This window comes from Bos taurus, chromosome 2 (assembly GCF_002263795.3).
Source record: "Bos taurus isolate L1 Dominette 01449 registration number 42190680 breed Hereford chromosome 2, ARS-UCD2.0, whole genome shotgun sequence".
In the NCBI taxonomy this organism is placed as follows: domain Eukaryota; kingdom Metazoa; phylum Chordata; class Mammalia; order Artiodactyla; family Bovidae; genus Bos; species Bos taurus.
In genome coordinates this window covers 25,843,708-25,870,761 of record NC_037329.1, presented here as the reverse complement: position 1 = coordinate 25,870,761, position 27,054 = coordinate 25,843,708, and the positions used below count along the sequence as shown (strand labels likewise).

General features: G+C 40.1%; 1 protein-coding gene across 1 annotated transcript in view; it reads left to right on the top strand.

Moving 5' to 3' along the window:
- MYO3B (myosin IIIB) overlaps positions 1–27,054 on the top strand; it is a 370,966-nt gene that overhangs the window by 279,107 nt on the left and 64,805 nt on the right. The gene's annotated exons all lie outside the window — the stretch shown is intronic.

Here is a 27,054-nt window from a genome sequence, read left to right as displayed (position 1 = left end):
CTCTTCAAGAGAGATGAGAGAGGATTCGTGTATTATGGCAGAACCTTTTAAATGAACATGCAGAAAATGATAAATATGTCCAATGGACTAATTTCCTCACAGCCAGGTAATATTCAGGAATAAGGCCACACTGAGGTAAGGGGAAGAGTGGTGCAAAAATGGAAATTGAGGAAAAAGATCACATGGTGGAATAGAATCTATTATGCAAGAATTTGGTTGGCATTTTTCACTATCCAAACAGATAATCTCTACCTTTTAATTTGGATGTTTAAACCATTTACATCTAATGTGACTGTTGACATACTTTGGTTTATAGCAGTCATCTTGTTATTTGTTTTCTTTGTTCCATCTGGTCTTTGTTCTCTTCTAGCATTCTACTTTAAAATACGTGTAAAAAGAAAATTTTAAAGCATGCTTGAATAGCCAAAGGCACAGATTCTGCCTATGGAGTCAGATCTGCCTGGATGCAAATCTCTGCTTTCCTGTTACATAGCTTTATGTAACAATTCCTTACCTCAGGACTTACACATGTAAGATGAGGGAAATGGTAATTCATAGCCAAAAGGTTGTATTGAGGATTAAATAAGCTAGTAGAAGTAAAGGGCACAGTGTGGTGTCTGGCTCATCATAACGGTACACTATTATGTCGGGTGTTGCAATGGTACTTATGCTATTGACATTATACAAATGCAAAGTTAAATATGAAAAACGGGTCGAGAAATAAAGTTCTTATTTTGAGGCATCAAGTTTTGGTGGTATCGTTTAGGAGGAGTAAAAATATATTGCATTTTGAATTAACTACCGAAGAGACATGTTGGATTATAATCATCTTTCCCTGCCTTTAGATAAGTGTCCGCAAAAGTCAAACTTATTAATAAGTTGCTGCAAATGTTCATATGTATTTCCTGTCACTATTGCTCCTTCCTTCCCATCTAGAGGTTTCTCTGTTTGGTTTGCCACCATCACTATGAGTTCTCCTTAAACTCTTGTAAACTGTATCCTAAGTGGTCTTCCTGCTTCTTTTCTTCTCTCAACTTGCCTCATGCATGGGTATCTGAGGAGCTCTTCTAAAGCATTCCCTAATCATAACTTTCTCTTCCACCATAATCTCCAGTGGCTCCCTGTTGTTCTAGCATCAACTTTAAGCTTCTTGGCACAACATACAAGGCTGTCTCTGTTCTAACTCTTCCTGTCTTCCTTTCTAGCTCTGTCTTCACTGGTGTCTCTTCCTCATTTTGTGCTTTGGCATACCAAACTACTCTCTGTCCTCCATGCATGCCAAGTGTGTCCTTTCTCTCCTCCGTGATTTTGTTCATGCTGTTGCCTCTGCCTCACTGTTCATTCTCAAGGTCCCCTCCATTCTTCAGAGTCCACCATGGCTCCCTCTGAGTGCTTTGACTTTCCTTTAGTACTTATCACGTCCTTCCTTGTATTACAGTTATTTACATGCATCTACTAGATTTTAAACCCTCTAGAACCATGTCTTTTCATTTCCGAATTCTGTCCTTGCAAACTAGCCTGGGTCCCCAAACTGAATTCTTAAGCATTCACAACTGTGATAGGATATAGTGGAAGCAAGAATGAAATAAAGCTCAAGTAAATGAGTCAGAGAAGTTTTAAACTGTACTTCTAACAATCCCGGAACAAAATAAAGGTCTCTTGTGCTGTGCTTAGTCGCTCAGTCATGTCTGACTCTTTGTGACCCCATGGACAGTGCCCCGCCAGACTCCTCTGTCCATGGTCTCTTAACACCCCCAAAGAGGTATAGCATACCAGTGGGACAAGTTTAAAAAATCCAAGCCATTTCATTTTGTTGTTATTGTTTTGAACAGGGGGAGAGGGAAGGAAGGTTTGGGCAGGAAAAAGCATTTTATAAACCAGACCTTAGAAGCCTCTTCCTCTTGACCTTAGAAGCCAACAAAGATGGCTGAAGAACAAAAGATTTCCAGTTTTATTTATATGTTCACAGTGATAAGCTGCAGAAATGAGTGTATTTACTCTGTAAGAGACATTTTAGCCGGTTATACCTTTGTGTTCAATTCATTGCCTTAAATGATCCATTATTGCAATCCATGATTCTATAGAAGCCTGAGAATATTATGACCTTTTCAGTTTTAAGAAAACACTAACATCCAACAAGCTTGCCTTCTAACTTTCAGTGAGTGCTAACTGCATTGTTTTATAAAGAGATGTGAGGGAGGTGAGGGTAGGGGAAAGCAGGGAATAAATCTAAAGTTACTTAATCAGGCCAGCTTTGCTCAGAACAGCCAGGCAAAAAAGTGTCCAGATGTGGGGCTTGGACAAAGGCTATCTTCAGTCAGTTATTCAGGGAGTCTCAGAAATTTCCTTCATTGATCATTTGAGCCTTATATTTTTCACATGGGACAAGAAAGCACAGTATATCGAGGAAGTGCAAAACATGAATCACGTTGCCACTAATCCAGGCAGAAATTATTTAATTGGACTGCCAGGCATAGATACAAACCTGATTTGCCTTTACTCAGTTCAGTTGCTCAGTTGTATCCAACTCTTTGCGACACCATGGACTGCAGCAGTCCTTTACTATGTAAAAGTTTATTCTTCAGGCATTTGTTCTTCTCTTTATTTCTTCAGCAAACAATTATTAACACTAAGTGCCAGGAACTTTCCTGGGCCAGTGCTTCTCAAACTATTTTTAAAAAGACCAAATTGGGGAAAAAAAAAAACAACAAATTGGAATTGGATGTTTTCATTTTCAAACTGCACAGTCTGATATTTTTGTAAAATACAGTGAAATGAATTACTAGGTAAATAATCACCCATTTAGGTGTTGTGTCAATATCAAATTGATTTATAATTTTCTAAATTTCTTACTCTAACTTAAACTACTCTAAGTTTCTTCAGTGATCCAGTTGAGACCAGAGGCGAGAGTCAGCCTGTAGACTACACTTCATGGGCACTGTTCTGGTCACGTGTGACATCAAGGAACAACACAGTCAAAAAGTCCCAGTTTCATGCTGCTGCTGCTGCTAAGTCACTTCAGTCGTGTCCGACTCTGTGTGACCCCAGAGACGGCAGCCCACCAGGCTCCCCCATCCCTGGGATTCTCCAGGCAAGAACACTGGAGTGGGTTGCCATTTCCTTCTCCAATGCATGAAAGTGAAAAGTGAAAGGAAGTTGCTCAGTCGTGTCCGACTCTTCGAGACCCCATGGACTGCAGCCCACCAGGCTCCTCCATCCATGGGATTTTCCAGGCAAGAGTACTGGAGTGGGATGCCATCGCCTTCTCCATTCATCAAAGGGACAATAAGCAATAAGCGTAATCCTAAATCAGTTGTGTGGGATGTTAGAAAGGTGAAGTATTATAGGGGAAAAAGTACAGCAAGGGAGATCGGGGGTGGTAAGCATGGAGGACGAGGATGGAGGATGGTTAACTTTTAAACGGGGTGGTCAGAGAGCACTGCACAGAGAGGGCGTGAGGAGAACATTACAAGCAGAGGGAACCGCTGAGGCAAATGCCCTGAGGAGACAGTGTGGAGTACAGGAGGAGTAGAAGGAAACCTGGGTGACTGGACCTGAGAGAGCAAGAAAGAGAACCATAGAAGGTAAGGAGCCAGGTGATGCATGTCCTACCAAACCCTGAGAATCTGGTTAAAAAGAGTGTTCTGATTCAGCAGGTCGGGGTGGCTCCTGAGATTCTGCAGTGTTAAAGAGCTTCTAGGTGGTGCCATGGTGTTGACCCAGGGTCCACATTTTGAGTAGCAAGGGTGAAATGGAAACCACTGGTTTGAGGAGAGACGATAGACATCATCAATGAAATGAGATATTCTATTAAGTTACATATTCCAGACAGCTGGAACTTTCTAAAACTATGACTCCCCTTTCATATTGAGTGTATTGGACACAGTTCTCCTTACTCACAATGTCTTGGGACATGATTATTAGTAACAGTTCACACTGGTGCTAATGCAGAGCTCCTTGGAGATCATTGTGAAATGGGACCACCTCGTGTGCTCAGTCACTCAGTCATGTCCAACTCTCTGCGACCCCATGGACTATAGCCCACCAGGCTCCTCTGTCCATGGAATTTCAGGCAAGCATACTGGAGTGGGTTGCCATTTCCTTCTCCAGGGGATCTTCCTGACCTAGAGATCAAATCTTAGTCTCCTATGTCTCCTGCATTGGTGGATAGATTCTTTACCACCGAGTCATCTACCCTTAAAATAGATGACTCTCAACTGTTATGATTTTTAGTTAATGCACCTGTTTATTTTAACTTTCTTCTCTCTCAACACAAAGCTGTTATTTCCTGCTATTGCTAATGTGCTCATTTTTTATAACATACCTTCCTTTTGCCTTCTCTCTTTTTCTCCTTGTGATGGTATAAAAACCAAACTTTAATTGTTTTTTCTATATTTTAACAAAGGGAATCTGAGTTGAGGGTGTGAGGAAATCCCAGTGAAAGAAAGAAAGGGAACTGCCACAGATGTACTATCGACTTTGGGCACATACTAAGTATTTTACCCGTATTTTCTTAGTGTAAAGTGTACGCTACTAAGTTTGTGACCTACTTATTCAAGGGCCTTCATTGTCAGGGCCTGTGATACCTCACTGACATTAGGTAGTCCTGCCCTTGGTTATCTTCTTGTCTACGAGTGGTATAAATTATTCATACTTCTTTTGGAAGGTAAAAAAAGTCATTGCATTTGCTAAGAGTAACTTTAGCTATATGGCTTTTTAAAATGGAGTCTAGTACATTTTCAGGGAGCCAGGGAGAGGTGGTATTATACTAGCCTCCCCAGGGGGGTGCCTCTGGTAGCTTGCAGTGTCGGGGTATGGTAGAGTCCCCATCAAAGTGGCTTTAGAATTCAGTGATCTGGTTCCATATTGTCTTCAGATTTGCTAAGCAAGTCATACACATTTTCTTTCACCCACTACTTCTCTAATGCCATCTACTCTTATTTTCCTGCCTTTCTCACTACTTATTACTAAATTTTATTGGTCTTGGCAGAAGTTCAGCTATCAGAAAGCAAACTTGGGCTGTGTTTTTATCCTTGGAACCCCAAATCATTAGGGTGACCAAACATCTCAATTTTCTTGGGACTGAAGGTTTTCCAAGATGTGGATTTTTTGGAATTTTCCCAAGCAAACTAGGACAAGTTGGTCACCCTATAATAATATTGGAAGTTGAACTTGACTGGTGAAAACTAACTTTTAATTAGATCATTGTATCGGGCAAAACTGAGCCTTAGATTTATGCTACACTCTGCTACAGCTCACACTGCTGCCTGTGTTTGGAAGGGGATGCAAGCAGCTTGCCAAACCACAACCACTGTGATCGTAAAGGGCTCAGATGTCACCCATTTGACAGGGAGAGCATGTTCCTACAACAGAGACTCAAAGGCAACATAATCCCTGTTGGGAAAGCACGTGGGAGCCAGACCCTATGGAGGCAAGGCTACTGGGCCTCCCCGTTCCCACACCCAGGGCCACGACAGAAAGCCACATACAAGACTTGGAGACCACTAATAATCTCTCAAGCCTCGAATCCCTGCTCTTTTTGACTCCCATAATGCTGAGCCATCTTTTCTTCTTGCCTGGGTGTCACAGAATTCACCATAAACTCTCATCATGATGCCTCGGTCTCAGGACTTTTCTCAGTGCAATAGTGAAGGTACTATTGGTGTGGAATTCTTAACCTTTAGTGTGGGAGGTTCAGAGAAGGCGATGGCACCCCACTCCAGTACTCTTGCCTGGAAAATCCCATGGATGGGGGAGGCTGGTGGGCTGCAGTCCATGAGTCCGTGAAGAATCGGACACGACTGAGCAATTTCCCTTTCACTTTTCACTTTCATGCATTGGAGAAGGAAATGGCAACCCACTCCAGTGTTCTTGCCTGGAGAATCCCAGGGAAGGCGGAGCCTGGTGGGCTGCCGTCTGTGGGGTCGCACAGAGTCAGACACGCTGAAGTGACTTAGCAGCAGCAGTAGCAGCAGTGTGGGAGGTAATCTTTCTTAAAGGATCCTTTTTAAATTGGTGATTCTCAGACTTCAGTAAGTGTTAGTATCACCCGAGTGATTGTTAAAATACAAATTACTGGTTCATTCCATAGTTTCCAGTTTTGTGTGGGGTACAGGAGAGGAGGGATTTGCATTTTTATCACATTCCCGGGTTATACAATGCTACCTTTTGAGAACCACATCCCCTATCTCTATGATATTACATTGAATCAGAAAAAGTAAACTTTATATAGATGCTTTTTTATTCTTTCACTTAACAAACACTTATTGAACACTTACTGTATACCAAACACAGGCCAGGCAGTGAAATAAGACACTTAAGAGACAAATGCAATTATAACAGCTTGGTCTTTGCAGCTGTCATTTTCCAAAGCAAGTTTGGTAACATATTGAGTGTCCATATTTATCTCAAGTGGTCTCATTGAATTGTCAGGAAATTGTCCAGAACAAAGTTACAGTTACTTGTCACTTTGCTGTAGAGGAGGATGAAGGGAGTGTCCCAGACTTTTAAAAGTGTCTCAATTTATAAAATTATTAGGAATTACTGCCTTTAAAAGATTTTTGTCTTTTATAAACTCTACTACCTCTGCCAGCCTCCCACAAGGCAAAACTGCTCCAAACTCTACCAGATCTGAATATGTGCATGTATCTCTAATACATATGTCATTGCCATAAAGTTTGTTACCTGGCTTTTTGCAAAAGAATTGAAAGCATGAGGACAGATAAATGGGCAGATAAATAGAAGTAAAAAGGGGAGAAATTATAGTTCTCTTAATCCCAAATTTGATTTCTAACCTAGTGCCATTTATGTTAATCACACACCTTTCCTTTAAAAGACTTTCCTCATTCTTACTAGATCTTGTCTGGCTGTTGTTTGGTTTTGTCTTGCTTAATTTCATAATTTTGGAGAATGCAGAGTGCTTGGGTCATCAGTTGCTGTTCATGGCAGTTTACGCCGACTGAGGCCTCTGTGCAAAATTGTGGCTTTCTATAGGAACTGTGCAGAATACCTAGCAAGAGGCAAAGATTCCTTGACAGACCATTTTCCCGGAAATTTGGAGGTGATGATGATAAGGAAGAAAGGATGCAGTCCACATAGGTTGGCACCATCCACCCCTCAGCCAGCTGAATTGGCGAGATCCTGTCTCCATTGCAGGAGTTGAGGCTAGAGGGAAAAGTGGCTGCCCTTTGAGGGCTGGTGGGTAGAAGATATGGAGGTCATTTGTCAGCCACAGTTCTTATGGTCATGTACCTCAGGGAAAGCCCTGTGACAGCATGTTCTCATTCCTGCAGCTCATTAAAGCATGTTACAAAGTTGCATAGTTTTGGGACATTATTTCTGCTTAGATTGTTAATGTAAATGTATCTGAGGAAGATCAGTAGGAACTTTTCTGGTGCTTTCCTGAGTGCATTAGGTCAGGATGCACTCTTTGCCAATGCCAAGTTAGATTCTGGCATTGACCCAGGACATCAGGAGCACAGCTGCCAAACAAGCAGGGTGGGGAGGGGTGGAGGGAGTGAGTCAAGTTAGGGTGCTTGGCTTCCAGAATTTGATGTTGATGGCGTGGCTGTAAAATGTGCCAAGAGGAATTTAATTTTTACATTCTTTTCTTACTTTATGTATTTGAAACTGCATAAACTCATTGTTAACCTTGGCTGGCTCCTTTGTTTCATTTTAAAGGATTCTTTTCAACTTTAAAGTGAAACACACAGTTGTGTAGTAGGAATGGAATGATTTTTCTTCTATTTACTTTTGTTTGTTTTCCAAGATTGGGAGTAATAAATTTTATTAGTTTTTTTAAATTAATAGCTTTCTCTAGTAGTTTTGGGTTTTTAGAAAAATTGAGTACGAAGTAGCAAGTTCCCATTTACTCTCCTCACCTTTCCCTCTCTCCCCATTTTCCCCTATTATTAACATCTTGCATTAGAGTGACTTGCTTGCTACAGTGATGAGCCAGTATTGATATATTATTATTAACAAAGTCCATAATTTACATGACAGTTCAGTCTTTGCATTGTACAGTCTGTGAGTTTTGAAAAATATATAATGACATGTATCCACCATTGCAATATCAAACAGAATAGTTTTATTTGCCTAATAATCCCCTGCGCTCCATCTATTCATCCCTCTCTCTCTTACCTTAAGCTCCTGGCAACTGTTAATTTTGGCTTCCCTGATAGCTCAGTTGGTAAAGAATCTGCCTGCAATGCAGGAGACCCCAGTTCAATTCCTGGGTCAGGAAGATCCCCTGGAGAAGGGAAAGGCTACCCACTCCAGTATTCTGGCCTAGAGAAGTCCAAGGACTGTATTTTCCAGTCCAAAGAACTGGAAGCGACTTTCACTTTCACATAGTTTTACCATTTCCAGAATGTCGTATAGTTGGAATCAGACAGTATTTAGCCTTTCCGTATTGACTTCTTTCCATTAGCAATATGTATTTAAGGTTCCTCCATGTCTTTATGTGGCTTGACAGTGTATTTCTTTTTATTGCTGAAAATAATCTGTTATATGGATGTATCACAGTTTGTTCATCCATTCACCTACTGATGGATGTCTTGGTTGCTTCCAGGTTTTGGCAATTATGAAGAAAGCTGTTATAAACATTTTTGTACAGGTTTTTGTGTAGACATAAGTTTTTCAAGTCCTTTGTGTTAATACCAAAATGTGTGGTTGCTAGATTATATGGTAAGTGTGTATGTTTACTTTTATAAGAAACTGCCAAACTCTCTTCCAAAGTGCTGCACCGTTTTGCATTCCTACCAGCAGTGAATGAGAGTTCCTGTTGTTCTTCATCCTTACCAGCATTCGGTGTTGTCAGTGTTCTGGCTTTTTGCTGTTTAAATAGGTATGTAGTGGTATCTCATTGTTGTTTTAATTTTTGTTTCCCTGATGTGGAACATCTTTTCATATGCTCATTTGCTATCTGTATAACTTCTTTGGTGAAGTGTCCGTTCAGATCTTTTGCCCGTTTTTAAATTGTGCTGTTTGCTTTCTTATTTGAGGGTGTACCAGTTCTTTGTATATTTCAGTACCAGTCCTTTGTGAGATAATGTGTTCTGCAAATATTCCTCCCGGTCTGGAGCTTGTCTTTTCATTCTCTCAGCAGTGTGTTTTGTGGAGCAGTAATGAATTTTTTTATGCACGTAATCAAGGAGAAAAAATTTTTTAAATAAACCTGACTCTCGGCATAGTACCTACTCCCTAAGAAAATGAAACAGCCTAAGAGGAACAAGGTGATTGGTTGTTCAAAATGAAACAGCCTAAGAGGAACAAGGTGATTGGTTGTTCAGTAGTTGAGCGTGTAAGGACCATGACACAAATGTGTTCCTTAAATTAAATGTAATCAATTCTAAGTGTTACAGGGAGGCAAGAAAGACATAGTCCAAAATTACATAAGTGGGGCGGGGGGTGGGGGGTGGAATCTGTGGTTATATGACTGTGTGCAGAACCATGGTAAGGTTTTTCTCTCTTTTCATTTTTATCTGACTCTTTAAAGTAACTAGAACTCCTAGTTACTTAAACTTGCCGCAGGAAGACTCTGGGGCTGTCTTCTTTCAGTAAAAACTGAATTTAGCAAGGGAGAAATTGTTGGTTTAAGTTCAAAGAGGGGTGGGGGAGCATGAAGTGCACCTTTACTACTCATTGATTCAAGTATTCAGTCAGCTGGTGTTTACTGAGCAGTTATTAAGTGGTGGTGGTGGGTGCTGTGTTGGGTGCCAGTGGTATATAATGGAGCAACAGCCAAGATTGTCTCGTGGGTTTACATTCTAAGGGAGAAATAGACAAGTAAACCTGAAAGCAGATCTCTGGACAGGATATTAATAAGAGTGGCCCCTGGAGCTATGCTCTGACAGGGGTACCCTTGTGATCTTGTGGGAGCAGAGAAGGGTCAGTGGGCTGACACCAAAGCTGAGAACTGAAGGGGATCAGGAACTGACCAGATAGAATGGAGAAGGATATCTCTGGCCCTCTGCCTGTTCCTTTTTTTGTCTTTTATATTTTTCCTACCTCCTTTCGAAGACAATGGGCTGCTTTTCTGGGTGCCTGATGTCCTCTGCCAGCATTCAGAAGTTGTTTTGTGGAATTTACTTGGCGTTTAAATGTTCTTTTGATGAATATGTGGGGGAGAAAGTGGTCTCCCCGTCCTATTCCTCTGCCATCTTAGGACCGCCTCTCTGCCTGTTCCCTTTTCACACCAGGAAAGGCTCTCACATGAGAGATGTAACATTGAGGTTGTTTTAATGTGCGTGAATGCTTAGTTGCTCAGTCATGTCTGACTCTTTGCAACCCCTTGGACTGGAGCCTGCCAGGCTCCTCTGTCCATGGGGTTTTTCAGGCAGGAATACTGGAATGGGTTGCCATTTCTTCTTCCAGGGCATCTTCCTGAACCAGGGATCAAACCTGTGTCTCCTGCAATGCAGACAGATTCTTTACCCACTGAGACATCAGATACCTTTTAAAATTCTGAAATGTAACATGCTGACAGAAAAAAAAGAAAAAAGGTTTATAAAAGAGATGGACAGTGTAATGAATTATTATGAAGTCTATATACAATTACACCTGAGGTCAGAAAACAGAACTTGCCAGCATCTCAGAAGCCTTCTGATACCCTTTCCTGATTATGATTCTCCTCCTCCCTAGAGGTCACCCCCTAAGTGTGCATCCTAAATACCATAGTTTGACTCCAGATTATGGGCTTAATGCATGAAGACAGAGCCTGACATGTGTAAAGCACCTAATAAATGTTTAGCTGTTGCCACTGCGTTTTCCCCACTCCTCAGATAATCCTTCTGAGTACTTAATTTCAAGTTAACAACTCCTTCCTTCCTTTCTTCTGCTCAAATTGCCAAGTCTTACAGAGTGTGCTGGTTTCTAAAACTGCACTTGGTTTTTTCCCATTGCCACCACAAGTCTGAAGAGTTTATCACCTTGAAACTTTACCACATTTAAAACGAGTTGGACTAATTTGTTGATATTTTCTTTGTCTGGCAATTTGTGTATTGGGAAAGAGTTATGTTTCATTAATCCACCTAAATGGTATAAGGGATTCTGAGAGCTCCCTCTGTCTCAAAACCCCGTTTTCGTTCTCCACTATGCAGAAGGTCCGTTAGGCTGCTTGGCAGTCAGCAATTAGAACAGCCAGTCTACCCAGATATTAGGCTGGATTTGTCTAACCTAATATACATGGCGATCAGTGGTCCCAAAGGGACCCTTCCTTTTTAAAGGAAGAAATTAATGATATCCCTTTTCATTACATTGGTGCCGGGAATTTCTCTAAGCAGCCTCTTTAAAAGAACAAATTCAAACAGGCCCCAGAAACAAATGCAAGAGATCTGCAAAGCTCTTGAGGGATGAGTTACACACTATCCTAATTTCAAAGGAGAAGTTTTGATGCCAGGATACAATGGCTGGGCTCTCCCAGTGGGCTTTAAATGCCAAATTCTGCCTTTGTGTAGAAATCAGATAAGTGCAAAGAGCTCGAGGCTTGTTTCAGCTCTTAACTGATTTGTCCTCCAAAAGGACAGTTCGCATGCTAGTTCATTACCCAGGGTCTGAATGTTTGGGGTATGAGCCGGGGACAGAGCATCCTAGGATCCTCTCCAGATCTCCAAGGGTCAAATTACAAAGTGTCCATTCTGTTTGTCCTTCACTGCTATATTTATCCATGCCCAGAGCAGTTCAGCTCCCAGCCTCACACTTGCACTCTGCGCTCTGATTTTCAACTTCGGTTGCCATCTGGGGACCAGGTTCTTCTCATCTGCTGTGGGCTGCCATTCTTTGTTCTAGACTGCATCCTCTCATTCAGTTTATTAATGGTGAACCCACTTCATGTTGCAGCTTCTACCAAACAAATTCTGTGGGAAAGCGTTGGGAAAAAGTACATCACATTATCTTGCCCCATAAAGGGGAAGTTAAAATAGATGTTCCCTCCAACCCACCACTCTGAGCAAATTAACCCATCTGAAGGACAACCTATAAATAATGACTGAGTGATTAGAGGATTGAACACACACTGCATTAAAGTTCTGCTTACATTATCTGTAACCATTGAATTATAAACATTGAGCTTAGAGTGATTATCTTCTCTGTAGCACTCCTGACACATGGTCATGCAGGCTGATTTCACACATTCTTTTGCAGACCTTTTTATATCCAGAGCCCCTCTGAGAAACTAATGTAATCCACATCCCCTAATTCCAGAAAAATGGGCAAATGCACAGCTATACTATTTTGTGCATAATGCCAGGCTCTCCCCAGACATCTTCATAGTCCCATCGGGGTCTTCATCCCAGGTTAAGAATCTGTACTGGTGAAAGTAGCTGACAAACTTTGAAGACTATCAATTTTATAGTTAGAAAGCTTGATAGAAGGACTTCTCTTCCTGTTTCCCAATAACTGAACAAGAAAAAAAAAAAAAGGTACTTCTTTTTCCGGGTTTAGTTCTTCAACTATTTGTAGATTGTTATAGCTTTGTCTTTGGGGCCGTTCATTCTGTAATTCATCAAATAACCTTTAAAAGCTATGACCACATCCAAGACATTATTAATGCCAAGATCTAAGGTCTTGGGACTAGAAGACACACATGCAATCCAAAAAAGATAGAGCTACCTAGTTCTCAAAAATGCCAAGGCAGGTTGCTATAGTATTTTCCTTCTTCATTAAAATAAAAAAACATTGATCCCTTTAAAAAAAATTTTTTTTAAACCTCAGAATTCTTGAAAAGACTAAAATATTGAACCTCATTTATTTCTCCATCACCTTAACTCTTTTTTTAATTAAAAAATATTACTTAGCTATTGTTCAATTTTCCATGCTTCATAGAGAAGGAAAATTCTTAGAATTTTAGACTGGAAGTTGGAACTTAAAGATTGAGAAAAAATTATTTTGCTTTTTACTTTGAACTCCCTACAAAATGGGATTAATATTTTCTGAGCCACTTGTAAATGCTCAGATAATTTATACACAACATATATTAGTATTTATGCTCTCCTTGAAAGCAGTTTCTTCTTGGTTCTCATTAATATCAGTCTGAACTTAGATGCTACCCTGCTTTGACTTCTTAGGCCACTAATTTTGTAAAAATATTAATGGTCCCAGGAATCTCATATGTTGTATTTTAGAGTTTTAAAACTGCTGTTGGTTTTTCTCTTTCATCGAAGGCTGAATTATAACTAGATAGAATTTAGAAAAAAATCAAGATACAGATAAAACAAAACAAAACCTCATAAAATCCCCCAATTATAACAACAAACCTGATCAAATGTCTAGAGACGAGGTGTTTGACTTGATTTTAGGCAGTCGGTTAGCCCTCACTAAAAAGTGAATAGGTTTGATCAAGTCATGCCAGAATTCCCTAAAAGTTATATAATTCTGTAAAGAGAAGATATCTGAGTTGGTAACGAGGTATGTGTGTTGACAGAGTCTTGACATCTTCCCCCCAGGTAGTAAAATGATTGCAATGTCTGCATTTTAGAAAATATTTTTCAGAAAATGATTGTGATTCACTATTGTAACATTTTACATACTTCCTTTGAGTCTACTCACCACCTAACAGTGTTTTCTTGCCTATCCTATTACAGTTAGTGCTCTTTACCTTGACATGGAGGCCTGAAGGTGTGAGTCTATACATGTGTGTGTATATATGAGTGTGTGTGTGTGTGTGTGTGTGTATAGATAGATAGATACATGCATGTATGTGTATAATAAGAAACATATCAGACAGCATCCCTGCAGGAAATAGATTGTACAGTCAAATTAGGATAGATTGAGAATTGTTAAGGGATTATTTTATAGTAAAAGGTTATGGATAGAATGTAAGGAAACTATATAGGATACTATCGTACCCTGGGGGCTAGTGCGAGTGGCGCTGTTAGCATATATACCTAAAAGGTAAGGAAAGGACATGGCATCTGGAACCCAGAAGGAAAGAACCATGTGAGTAGAGGGGTCTTGAGAAGACAGATGACCTTCAGTCAAGAACACAGTCAGCACAGTATGGTACTGGCACCAAAACAGAAATATAGACCAATGGAATAAGATAGAAAGCCCAGAGATTAACTCACACACCTATGGGCACCGTATCTTTGACAAATGAGGCAAAATATACAATAGGGCAAAGATAGTCTCTTTAATAAGTGGTGCTAGGGAAACTGGTCAGCTACATGTAAAAGAATGAAATTAGAACACTTCCTAATTACCATATACAAAAGTAAACTCAAAATGGGTTAAAGACCAAAATGTAAGACTGGAAACCATAAAACTCTTAGAGGAGAATATAGGCAGAACACTCTATGACATAAATCACAACAAGGTCCTCTATGACCCACCTCCTTGAGTAATGGAAATAAAAACAAAAATAAACAAGTGGGACCTAATTAAACTTAAAAGCTTTCATACAGCAAAGGAAACTATAAACAAGGTGAAAAGACAACCCTCAGAATGGGAGAAAATAATAGCAAATGAAACAACTGACAAAGGATTAATTTCCAAAATATACAAGCAGCTTATGCAACTCAATACCAGAAAAACAAACAATCCAATTAAAAAGTGGGCAAAAGACTTAAACAGACATTTCTCCAAAGAAGACATACAGTTGGCTAATAAACACATGAAAGGACATCACTCATTATTAGAGAAATGCAAATCAAAACTGCAATGAGATATCACCTCACACCAGTCAGAATGGCCATCATCAAAAAATTTTACAAACAATAAATGCTGGAGATGGTGTGGAGAAAAGGGAACCCTCTTGCACTTTTGGTGGGAATGTAAATTGATACAGCCGCTATGGAAGACAGCATCGAAATTTCTTTAAAAACTAGGAATAAAACTACCATATGACCCAACATTCCTACTACTGGGCATATACCCCAAGAAGACCAAGACTGAAAAAGTCACGTGTAGGCCAAGGTTCATTACAGCACTATATACAATAGCTAGGACATGGAAGCAACCTAGATGTCCATTGACAGATGAAAGGATAAAGAAGCTGTGGCATATATATACAATAGAATTCTAATTCAGCCATAAAAAGGAATGCATTTGAGTCAGTGCTAATGAGGTAGATAAACCTAGAGCCTATTATACAGAGTGAAGTAAGACAGAAAGAGGAAAACAAATATTGTATATTAATACATATATATGGAATCTAGAAAGATGGTACTGAAGGTACTATTTGCAGGACAGCAATGGAGATGCAGACATAGAGAGTAGACTTATGGACACGGGGGTGGGGGCGGCAGGTAGGAAGAATAGGGTAGGCTAATGGAGAATAGCATGGAAACATATACTAACATGTAAAACAGATGCATGCTAAGTCACCTGAGTCGTGTCCAACTCTTTGTGACTCCATGGACTATAGCTCACCAGGCTCCTCTGTCCATGGGATTCTCCAGGCAAGAATACTGGAATGGGTTGCTATTCCCTTCTCCAGGAGATCTTCCCGACCTAGAGATTGAACCCACATCTCTTAAGTCTCTTGCATTGGCAGGTGGTTCTTTACCACTTGCGCCACCTGGGAAGCCCATAGCCAGTTGGAATTTGCTATTTGACTCAGAGAACTCAAACCAGGGCTCTGTGACCACCTAGAGGGGTAGGATGGGATGGGAGGTGGGAGGAAGGCTCAAGAGGGAGGGGACATATATATATATATATATACATATATATATATATATATATATATATATATACACATATATATATACCTATGACTGCTCTGTGTTCATTTATGGCAGAAACCAACACAATATTATAATTATCCTTCAATTAAAAAAAAAAAAAAAAAGAATGTTGTCAACACACAACAACCTGACAGGAAGGGAGCTGTGGAATAAGAGAAAGTATTTTATCTCTCTTTGCTCACTTTCTTCCTTCCTTTATGTCCTGTTAGGACCCCTTATTGGCCAAGCCACTGGGAAGACAAAGTACTCCATACAGGTCAGTTTCTGGGTCAGAAAATGTGGTAGACATAGATGGAGAATGGATATGCTGGGAAGAAATGCTGCACCACTTAAAAGTACCCAATATAACTTCAGTTACTAATAAATTCACATTCCTAATAAGTTCACTCCCTTTGACAGATGAAAGATGAAAACACTTCTCTGGAATATATTTTTTAAAACAGTGCCTTAGTTAGGAATTGTTCTGTATTTAAATAAACAGACTGCAATACAGTGACTTCAACAGATAAATGTTCATTTTCTTCATGCCACCAGAACTCTGGGGGTATGCAGTTTTTTATATTGACTGAAGAGATCAAGAATGTCAGCCAAGGCCATGCCTCTGCAATTCTCTTGGCTTTTTATGATCTCAAGATGGCTGCCGGAGCTACAGCCATCACAGCTGCATTCTTTGTGAAAGGACAAAAAGGATTTTCCTGGAGGCCCTATGAAATGCCTTTTGTTTACTTCTCAGGGCCCTCCTTTATCTGCAGGAGAACCTAAAAGAAATTTGAGTTAATCAGTTTGTTGCCCCTATGAAAAAGCATTCTGTTGGGAAAGAAGCAAGCAAGAATGAATGTTGAGTAGACAACCAGTAGTGCCTACCCAATATAGACTTTAATCATCTCAGGCACATATGCTAAGGACAGAGTTTCTTGCTGGTTTCTGAACTGGGGAATTTTCAAGTCATATGAATAAAATAGTCCCTCCTTAATGATCAGATTTAGCCTTGGATCTCTCTTCATGGAATACCAAGGCCTGCAGGAAAGAGGCCACTTATAAGAGATGGTTATAAAATCCAGCTTGCTCCTTGGAAGGAAAGCTATAACAAACCTAGACAGCATATTAAAAAGCAGAGATATCACTTTGCTAACAAAGGTCCATCTAGTCAAAGCTATAGTTTTTCCATTAGTCATGTATGGATGTGAGAGTTGGACCTTTAGAAGGCTGAGTGCCGAAGAATTAACTGTGGTGTAGGAGAAGACTCTTGACAGTTCCTTGAACTGCAAGAAGATCAAACCAGTCAATCCTTAAAGAAATCAACCCTGATTATTCATTGGAAGGGCTGATGCTGAAGCTGAAGCTCCAATACTTTGGCCACTTGATGCAAAGAGCCAACTCATTGAAAAAGACTCTGATGCTGGGAAAGATTGAAGGCAAATGGAGAAGAGGGTGGAAGAGGACAAGATGGTTTGATAGCACAACCAACTCAATGGACATGAATCTGAGCAAGCTCTGGTAGATAGTGAAGGACAGGGGAGCTTGGCATGCTGCAGTCCATGGGGTTGCAAAGAGCTGGACACAACTTAGAGACTGAACAATAACAACAAATAAAATTCTAAGACAGATATTCAAGTATGTTTTGTGGAAACAGTTTGTTCAAACAAAGTGAAGCTACTTCTTATGGTAGAGTCGAGAAATGAGAGCAATGGAAAAGACACACTTTTAGAATGCTGGTAGAAGTATAAAGGAACAATTTTTACACAGAAATATTTTTCAGTGTATATTGAGGGACTTCTAAAAATGGTCAGATCCTTTATCCCAATAATTTACTCATAATCTGCCTTTTTAAAGTCTAAAAAAGTTATGAGAACAATTAAATAAATTTGATACCACTGTACCCCATGGACTATAGCCCACCAGGCTCCTCTGTCCATAGAATTCTCCAGACAAGAATACTGGAGTGGGTAGCCATTCCCTTCTCCAAGGGATCTTCCCGACCCAGGGATCAAACCCAGGTCTCCTGCATTGCAGGCACTAGTGAAACCCATATATTATGGAATAATATATAACTATTAAAATTATATTACAAAGCATTTATGATAGCATGAGAGAATTGATTTCATTATCACATTAGCCAAGATTCTGCTGCAGTTTTTCTTGAGTATTTTAATTCTCTAGGTCTCCTTTTGCTTTAATATCCACTGAAATGACCAGAGCCTAGTATTAATAGTAGGATTATTAGTATTCTAGTATTAATAATAGGATTTATACCCTCAAACTGCCCATCAGCACCTCAAACTGAAGGAAAAAACAAACACCTCTTTAGAAAGAATTGATCAAGAGCTTTAAAGGGAAGTTCATAAAAGGAAAAAAAAAAAATACAAATGACCTAGGACTCTATGCAAATGTTCAGCTTCAAATTTAATACAAAAAAATGAAAATTTCTTTTTTGCTTTACAAATGAAAATGAAAGTGTTAGTCACTCATCTGTATCTGACTCTACAATCCCATAGACTGTAGCCTGCCAGGCTCCTCTGTCCATGCAATTCTCCAGGCAAGAATACTGGAGTGGGTTGCCCTTCCCTTCTCCATCAGATCTTCTTGACCCAGGGATCGAACCCAGGCCCCCACATTGCAGGCAGATTCTTTAACATCTGAGCCAGCAGGGGAGCCCCAAGCTATGATTTTTTTAAAAAAAGATAATACCTGGGCTGTCAGGAAAGCAAGGAAACAAGGGCACTCATAGAATTGTTTGTGTCAGGGCAACACCCTCTTTGAGGACAAATCTGCCAATATATCATTTGACTCAGAAACACCTGCACCATAAAGGCTTATTCTCTGTACATAATTGGACAAGCGCATTGGAAGCAATTTATACTATTCTGTGGCTAGTTGTATTGAAGTATAAACAAGAACCCAATGATGTTAATTCTTGGTCACTCTGAGAATTTTGATAGATGAGAAATAAGAAAGTGCTTGACATGGTACCTAGCACACAGTAGGTGCTGAATAAGTGTTTATTAAATGATAAATTGATTCAGATGGGTAGACACTTTAGGGGAAAATGAATTTTGTCTAAAAGAGCATCTTGCGTTTTAGTCTCATGTTGTAAATATTTCTGGTCAACGTTGGTAACCGTGGACTAGAGCTTAGGAAACAGGACACAGCCATCTGTCAAGAACAGTGGGAGACTTTAGGGATGAGATTTCTTTCTGTTTGTCTGTCTTTCCTTTCTTTTCTTTCTTGTACAAATCAGCTATGAAAATGAATGTGGTCTCCAAACAAGGCTGGAGAAAGAGATTAGTAGTGAGCCTTGGAAAAATCTGTAGGGAGCAAGGTAGACCAAATCAGGTTGCTCGGTGGTTTATTTAGCTTATTCAGTGCTTTGACTGAGAGAAAAACTAAACTGGGTCATCTGATTGACAAGCATAATCATTTTAGAAAAATTTGCATAGTCTGGAGAGATGATCTCAGGCCCTGCTGAAAGGAGGGTGTAGCTTACTTTAAAGTCTTTTCTCCTCCTTTCCTCAAACACTTTTCCCATAACACACCTGAAAAATCCCCTAACCTTTGTTGCAAAAGAATTTGACTAGAGTAATCAGTGAAGACAGTTTGAAATATTGGACTTCATATCAGCAGGTTATAGCACATTAAAATACTCTTGGATTTTAATGATGAAAATATGTTGAAATAGAAACTTCTGCAGGTTGCATTATTTTCTCAGAAATTCCCAAAAGAATATGCTTAAATCACTTAATGTAAGAAAGTATCTAAAATAGGTTAAGAGACTTGTTCTTCACTGTTTAAGCTACAAAGGGAAGGATGAAGTAATGCTGCTGAGTTAGAAGGACTTTGACTAGAAAATTCAGTTTATGTGCATAACATGGTATCTAAGAAAAAATGAGCTTTAGAAAATGGCTATGGCATTATTATTTTACTGATTGTAATACTTGAGAATTTTTACCATGTAAATTGTATAGACAACTAAAGAAAATAAAGCTTACATTTTAGGTTCATTTTGAATATGCATTATGGCTAGAATTCCATCATTTGAATTTTTCTAAGTTCTGCTTACCCCAGAAACTAAATATTATTACCCATTTTATGAGGAAAACTATGAGTGGCTGGTGAGAAAAATCTTAATTTTTTCCACAGCATTAACATTATCTGCACCAAACTTATTCAAAGTATGGGAATCTATGGTATTATCAGACCATGCCAGCAAAAGAAAGCTCAATTTTTAAAAAATTATACACCAAGTGTGAATGGGTTTGGCATTTTGAAAAGGGTCTCATTCTCAGTACGTAAATCCTCTCTGTATCATTCTGAAGCTCAGATGTTTCTGATTAGTGTCCTGCTGTCTCACTGGTACCTCCTAGAAGTCAGGAAGATTAGTAGAGTGCATGCAGTCCTCACATCTCAGCATGATTGAGTCCAGGTTTGAGAGGAGGGCAGTGACCTGATGAAGAAATACAGCCTTCTCTGCCTGAGTCACACACTTAGAGCCCTAGAACTTTAGCACAGATATTCGTCAGCCATCTAACCTTTAATATTGTCATATTTTTAAATGAGAACTCAACCCAGTGGCCTGTAGGAAACAGATTATAGAATTTTTGCAAGCAACCTTCAGTTAAAACAAAAATTTGAACTGCATTCATTGTCATGAAGAGAATGTTGTCTTTCCAGAGACTCTAAGAGCAAAAATAAAATGATGCAATGCAGGATGAAGAGGGAATGATTTCAGTTATTAACCTAATGTTTAGTTATAAGCTTATTATTATAATACGATTATATATTTATATGGTTAGATAGCATACAAGATGGTTAGAGAGCATCACCAACTCAATGGACATGAATGGGAGCAAATACCCGGAGGTAGTGGAGGATAGAGGACGGTGGGCCACAGTTCATGGGGTCACAAAGAGTTGGACATGACTTAACAACTGAACAACAACAATAATAATTATAATATATTTCTATTGAAACTGTCATTCTGATGCCAAAATCAAAACTAGATGAGTGTTAATGAAATTAATAAGAATTTCAATAAGATCTTTGTAAATTTCTGTAAGTTTCGCAACTGAAAATGTTAAATTTCTCCCCTACCAATGAATTTTAGGTGATGCTAGTGAAGATTGTGGGAGATTCAAAGAATGGGACTTATAGAAATATTTGAAACTCTTTGGACCTGAAAGTGTGACATTGCTTTGTTCATATAAAGTCATGTAATGAAAGGTTTAAGAAAGTTAACAGGATACAGACCCAATCAGAGACTGAAGAATAAACCACTGAGCTTCACTTCTGATCAGCATAAGATGTTTTGTTTGGGGCCATTGGCTGAAGTTGGAAAGGAATGATTTGACTTGCTGAGTGGATGCTGAGATGCCTCCAGGCAGAAAGTCCAATGGAAAAGAACAACATAGAGCCAGAGTCACAAAGTGAATGCCACTGTGAAGAAAGCCATACCTTTTACTGCTTCTTATGGGGAACAGAAATAATTACAAGTGTTTGGAAATTAGGGTCTTAAGTAGTCTTCAGTTCAGTTCAGTCGCTCTGTCGTGTCCGACTCTTTGTGACCCCATGAATCCCAGCACACCAGGCCTCCCTGTCCATCACCAACTCCCGGAGTTCACTCAAACTCATATGCATTGTGTTGGTGATGCCATCCAGCCATCTCATCCTCTGTCATCCCCTTCTCCTCCTGCCCCCAATCCCTCCCAGCATTAGAGTCTTTTCCAATGAGTCAACTCTTCGCATGAGGTGGCCAAAGTACTGGAGTTTCACCTTCACCATCACCCCTTCCAATGAACACCCAGGACTGATCTCCTTTAGGAGGGACTGGTTGGATCTGCTTGCAGTCCAAGGGACTCTCAGGAGTCTTCTCCAACACCACAGTTCAAAAGCATCAATTCTTCGGCGCTCAGCTTTCTTCACAGTCAAACTCTCACATCCATACATGACAAGTGGAAAAACCATAGCCTTGACTAGACAGACCTTTGTTGGCAAAGTAATGTCTCTGCTTTTGAATATGCTATCTAGGTTGGTCATAACTTTCCTTCCAAGGAGTAAGCGTCTTTTAATTTAATGGCTGCAATCACCATCCGCAGTGATTTTGGAGCCCCCCCAAATAAAATCTGACACTGTTTCCCCATCTATTTCCCATGAAGTGATGGGACCAGATGCCATGATCTTTGTTTTCTGAATGTTGAGCTTTAAGCCAACTTTTTCACTCTCCACTTTCACTTTCATCAAGAGGCTTTTGAGTTCCTCTTCACTTTCTGCCATGAGGGTGGTGTCATCTGCATATCTGAGGCTATTGATATTTCTCCCAGCAATCTTGATTCCAGCTTGTGCTTCTTCCAGCCCAGCGTTTCTCATGATGTACTTTGCATATAAGTTAAATAAGCAGAGTAGCAATATATAGCTTTGATGTACTCCTTTTCCTATTTGGAACCAGTCTGTTGTTCCATGTCCAGTTCTAACTGTTGCTTCCTGACCTGCATACAAATTTCTCAAGAAGCAGGTCAGGTGGTCTGGTATTCCCATCTCTTGAAGAATTTTCTACAGTTTATTGTGATCCACACCGTCAAAGGCTTTGGCATAGTCAATAAAGCAGAAATAGATGTTTTTCTGGAACTCTCTTGCTTTTTCCATGATCCAGCAGATGTTGGCAATTTGATCTCTGGTTCCTCTGCCTTTTCTAAAACCAGCTTGAACATCTGGAAGTTCACGGTTCACGTATTGCTGAAGCCTGGCTTGGAGAATTTTGAGCATCACTTTGCTAGCGTGTGAGATGAGTGCAATTGTGCGGTAGTTTGAGCATTCTTTGGCATTGCCTTTCTTTGGGATTGGAATGAAAACTGACCTTTTCCAGTCCTGTGGCCACTGCTGAGTTTTCCAAATTTGCTGGCATATTGAGTGCAGTACTTTCACAGCATCATCTTTCAGGATTTGAAATAGCTCAACTGGAATTCCATTACCTCCACTAGCTTTGTTCATAGTGATGCTTTCTAAGGCCCACTGGACTTCACATTCCAGGATGTCTGGCTCTAGGTGAGTGATCACACCATCGTGATTATCTTGGTCATGTAGATCTTTTTATACAGTTCTTCTATGTATTCTTGCCACCTCTTCTTAATATCTTCTGCTTCTGTTAGGTCCATACCATTTCTGTCCTTACACAGATCTAAACTGTGAAAAGCTCAATGAGATTTAGGAATGGAATGATGAAGAGTCATGCACATTTTTGGTGCTAAATTGCTTCAGTTGTGTCCGACTCTGTGCGACCCCATAGACGGCAGCCCACAAGGCTCCACCATCCCTGGGATTCTCCACGCAAGAACACTGGACTGGGTTGCCATTTCCTTCTCCAGTGCATGAAAGTGAAAAGTGAAAGTGAAGTCGCTCAGTCGTGTCAGACTCGTAGCGACCCCATGGACTGCAGCCCACGAGGCTCCTCCATCCATGGGATTTTCCAGGCAAGAGTACTGGAGTGGGGTGCCATTGCCTTCTCCACCATCTCACCTAATTCTAAGTTATCTTCAGCTTATGGTGATAGTTAAATAAGACAGCATCCTTGGTATATAAGGGCAGAGTGTGGAAGAAGGCCCTGGAGGAGTTCAGGGGACTTCCTGTTGGGTTTGTTTGTTTGTTTTTTTTTTGCTTGCTTCACTTGACCACACTGACACTCTAACAATAAATACTCAGAAACATTCTAGCAAATGGTCAGGAGTGGTGGCATATGGAGCGTTTGATTTCGTTTGTGTTTAAAATATGATTTCCACACAGATGGCATTGGTTTAGCTGTTGTGTGACTTTGTTTGGATCTTTTTGTGCTCAATAAAGAGATGAGAACCATAGCTCTTTGAAACATCCAGCTCCCAGGTTTGATTATGTGATCTGCCTCCCCACATTTGCAAAGGTATAGGCTTTCCTCCCTAAGATACCTTTACTTGTCAGTGAGATTTCAGTGACTCTCAACAGTGGGTTTCAGTTGGATCTTGGAGTATTAAGGTTAAAGCAATAAATGGAGGCTGTGAAAATTCCACGGACCAAAAAACTTTGATATTTTGATTCCAGAATGCAGTTACTATAGTAGGAATATGGTCATGATACTAGAGCCGACGAAGCCAACTGTTTCTTTGAAAAGTTGGATTGCCAGGGACAAGGCCTAAAAAATGAAGTCAGTGGCATGTGTGTCCTGTTAGATAAGTTGGTGTGTAATATCCATAGATATTTTTAGACATCCAGTCTGTCATTTTCTCTTTCAACCTTGGTGGTAAGGGAGGTTGGAGGAGAGGGGGAAAAAAAAAAGCTTAAAATACTAGTGATTCATAAAATTGTGAATGTCACTGTTTTGTTTGTTAATCATCATACCTGTATTTTCCCATTAGCTGGGACCTGAATATTATTGCAAGGAATATTGGCATGCCAGTTTTGTTTCCTTTTGTCTGTATTTAGCTTTCTCTGATGGCTGTTCACCCATCTTTCCAAAAGTTAGCTAAAGTCAGTGTCTTTCTTTTACATTCCCCACAAAAAAATGCAACTTCCAGTAATGTTCAAGTAACATGTTCTTCTCTTTACTAATGTGGTTAATGTCTTAGGTAAAAATGGTTGTATAAGAAGATACACATTTCATCACCAATAGCCTCTGAAGGATATTTCACTGGAAGTTATGAAGCTGCACTTGAATTGTGTGTTAACTTATAAGCAGAGGAGTCATTTCCTTCCTAGGACCTTGAAAGAGAGAGACTCTATAAAACCAAACCGGGTTATCTTCTCAAACTTCAAGTTTTGAATTGTGAATGATAGAAAACTGAAAGTTATGGAAAATATTTTGCTCTTTTAATCCCTAAATTCTAGAATTTAGGCTATTTTGCTAATTTTTTTGCCTGCAGGATCTGGCTCTTTTAACAATGTTTTCATTATAAGGTAATGTGGATTATTTGAAGATGAGAGTATTTGGTAAATACTTCATCCACCTAAACCTAATTTAACTAATTTGGAAGAGGATTAAGGAGACTCAGACACGGGTATGATCCAGGGAGAAGAGCCAAGATTAACGTACTGAGCTGCCAGAACTATTGTTTCAAACATTGTGAAATCAAATTTAGATCTCATACACAAGTTCTTGGCTGAAGAAAAAGAGTTTTCCAGTTTGGAGTGAAAACCAGCTTCTCCCAGCTGCTGTAACAGGAGCATGAAAATGGTGTTTGAAGGAAAGAAATTGCATGTAAAAAATTGGTTTAAAGGATTGGAGTTGAGTTAATTTTCTGTCTTCCTTTTTATTTAGCTCTTTCCTTTATGCTTGGTAGCCTCTGAATTAAAATTAATCTTTTGTAAATTGGATCTTTGTGAACAAAATAGCAAAATATCTCCATTTCACAGATAAGGAAACTGCTGTTCCAAAAGGTTAGGTGCCTTGCCCACACTCCACAGCCAGGAGCCAAGATTCCACATGGGTTTTTCTCACCGAAAAACCTGGGCTCTGGACCGCTCTATCATCTTCCATAGCAAATACATAACTCCACTTGGTGTCATTACACATTGCCTCCATCTCTTCCAGCTGCTATAACAAAAATACCACAGGCTGGGTGGCTTAAACAGAAGACATCTCTTTCTTGCAGTTTTGGAGGCTGAGAAGTCCACGATCAAGGTGCCAGCAGATTCAGTGTCTGGTGAGGGCCTGCTTCCTGGTTCATAGACAGGGCTCTTTTGAGTGTCCTCGCGTGGCAGAAGTGGTAAGGGACCTCTCCTGGGTCTAATAAGGGCACAAGGCCCATTGAAGGCTCCTAATCACCTCCCAAAGGCCCCACCTCCAAATACTACCACACTAGGGATTAGGATTTCAGTGTATGAACAGTTGAATCAGGGTGGGGGGACACAAACTTCTAATGTAGCGGATACCTAACCCTGCTTTTTGGTGGTTTTCCTTAATCATTCTTGTATGACTGGCAGGGCTGATTCTATTTAGCAAATGGCCATTCTGATTATTGGTCCTTGAAGAAATAACCATTTGTGTTTTATTCTGGGCTAGTTTTTAGATTATTTGCAATTTTTTCTTTGTAGTTTTGCAGCGCCCCAGACAGTTTCTCAGTTATCACACAGATATCTGTATAAACATTTATTTCACAAATTATCAGCACCCCAGCAACCCATCTGTGAATGATAGGCAGGAATCTGAAGTTCTCACAGCCTTCTCCTTAAGCCTTTTGCTATTGTTGTTCCCTAACGTGGTACTTGGAACACAGTTGGGACTTCATCTTTGTGAAATAAATGAGTCTATCTGATCATCCTGGAAGACTCACCAATAACATCTCCCTTGCTAATTTAGGATTACCTTCTAAAAGCCTGCTGTTCACATAACCTTGTATTTATCAAGATAGTTAACACATATTTATCAGGCTAACTGGCTTTCATTAGCAGTGAGTGTGGTGCTGGAGAAGACTCTTGCGAGTCCCTTGGACTGCAAGGAGGTCCAACGAGTCCATCCTAAAGGAGACTAGTCCTGGGTGTTCATTGAAAGGGCTGATGCTGAGGCTGAAACTCCAATACTTTGGCCACCTCGTATGAAGAGTTGACTCATTGGAAAAGACCCTGATGCTGGGAGGGATTGGGGGCAGGAGGAGAAGGGGACGACAGAGGATGAGATGGCTGGACGGCATCACCGACTCGATGCACATGAGTTTGGGTGAGCTGTGGGAGTTGGTGATGGACAGGGAGGCCTGGTGTTGCAAACAGTCGGACACTACTGAGCGACTGAACTGAACTGAACCGAACCAAACCGAATTTCTAAAGGAATTGGAGATGTTGGTGGATATTTTTAAGCAAGAGCAACTAAAAGATTTGTTCATTTCTTAAATAAACACTCATTTATTATTTACTTTGATATAAGCCGCAGAAAGAGAAGGATGAATATGGTTTTATACCTGTCAGGTGGGATAACTGTTATTATGTTGTTCTGTACAGGTTGAAATGGGAACCCAGAGTTAGGGCATTCAACTTGCATTTAGGACTCAGGAAAGGTTCCAGGAGAAGAGCAACCTGAGATGATTCTTCAGGGCTAACAGATGGAGTGTTGTGCTGGAGCCTAGGCCAAGCTCTGAGGAGCAGTAGGAAATGAGCTATAGAGGGAAGTAGGTGTCAGATCAGAAAGGGCCTTGTGTGCTGAGCTGTAGAGTGCCATCTTCTGAAGTGATGACAGACAGAATGATTCCCATAGAGAAGCTAAAAGGGCCTGGTGATTGATTCATGGTAGAAACTACTGGAGAGAGATTCTGGCTTGTGCTCTTCCTCAACACATTGTAGAAAAGTATGCCTTTCCAATAACTTTTTAAGGCAATGAGTCTCAATGGCAGCTGTTAAGGTTATGATAAGTTGAAGCTAGAGAAAT